This window comes from Eptatretus burgeri, chromosome 1 (genome assembly GCF_056783735.1).
Source record: "Eptatretus burgeri isolate ZD-2024b chromosome 1, Ebu_testis_v1, whole genome shotgun sequence".
Taxonomy (NCBI): domain Eukaryota; kingdom Metazoa; phylum Chordata; class Myxini; order Myxiniformes; family Myxinidae; genus Eptatretus; species Eptatretus burgeri.
The window spans coordinates 19,859,892-19,861,554 of NC_140961.1; positions in this window are offsets into that span (position 1 = coordinate 19,859,892).

Here is a 1,663-nt window from a genome sequence, read left to right on the forward strand (position 1 = left end):
TGAAAATTTAAGAAGTTTCTGCTGGAAAACCAGTTCCAAACAGATAAACAAACAGACACACAGGGGTGAAAACGACCTCCACCCACCTTCGGTGGTGGCGGTAACGAGAACGCACTCGATAGAGCGCATACCTTCGCCAGGCTGAACATGTTACGTTTTATATCCCACTGATAGGCCGGTCCTGGATCCACACTTTCACCAAAATCTCATCAATTCGTCCTTGTCACCTACCCAACCTGTCCATCAGATACTGCGAATTAATATGTTATCTACAATTCGCTGTTTAGGCAAAGTGTGACTTGCAGTTCATAGTCTTGTGGCCTTTCCTTCCTATCGGAACTTGTTTTCTGTTGAGGGTCGTCTATTTATTAGGCATGAAATGTTTCACTCCTTACACCCACCCATGGGCTCCATTTAGAGACTTTCAAAATTACGTAGTCCAACCTAGAATGCTATGCGGACACATGCAGAAACCCCCAGCAACAGCGGTCATGGGGCATGCTAGTGTATATTGTGCATGCAAGATGAGCATGTTACCTAAAATGGCTCACAAAGCTTATCAAAGGAGCCGAACATATTTGGAAAAGTATCCGAGAGAACGTGGTGTGCCTCTGCGCAACGAGAGTTGAGGTACTTTCTCAGCTCGCAAACAAGGTTGAGATCTCACAGCTGCCCGTAGGGCAGACTCCCAACGACGTGGACCGGTGGACGGGCCCATGCTACCCAAACCCTCAACCGCCTCTGGCAGAGAGTGAGCCTTGAACCTTGTGGGAATGCCTTCTTACATCCAGGAACAGAAGACTTATCGTTAACCATTTTGAAATTGCCAATCGGTCATTTATGTCCTGAAAATTATGTTTCAAAGACGATTTGAAATTCAGATTCCTTGCTCTCACAACGACAGTTTAAAAGCTCTCCGGCTAGCGGTGAGTCACTGGAAACACACACACAGAGCATGCACGAAAAGCCTCGTTTGAAAGTCCTGTATTACTCCTCCCTTCCTTCCTCTTACTCCCCAACCCCCCTCCCCCCTCCCTACCTTCTCTCTTCATACCTGCCACACTCCCTGTCCCCTGCTTTCATCATCACCAGTGGGTTGTATCATAGCCACAGGTTTAAAGAGCTCGACCGTTTCCTTCTCAAAGCAATTTGAGATACCATTCATATAATATGCACAAAATTAACATCATGAACATCTCGTCTGAAATTAGTGGAAATAAATAATTGAGCAAATACAAGAAGCGTTCACAAACGTCAACATTTAAATTTTCAGCACAAAGTATCGAAATATTTTACAAATCAAGTACACCTGTGTGTTAATTAGGTAAATCGAACGTTGTGCGTCTTGGACGAGGTATCTTGTTGAACTCGATATCGCATCGCGCTCCGAAGGTACAAAAGGTAAAGACGTGGATGGAAAATGGAATGATTTGTTTCAGCGATAATTGTGTCAACTCTCAGATGAACTAAACAGCACTCTGGAGAGCTAAGAAGATACCTGCACCAGGTTGAACAGTTTACGTTTTGTATCCTTCTGATAGGCCGGATATTGATCCACATCTTCACCAAAATCAAATCAATTCTTCGTAGTCACACACCCAACATGTCCACCAAGATTCATCCGAATCCATCCGTAACTTTTTGAGATCTCCTGCTCACAGAC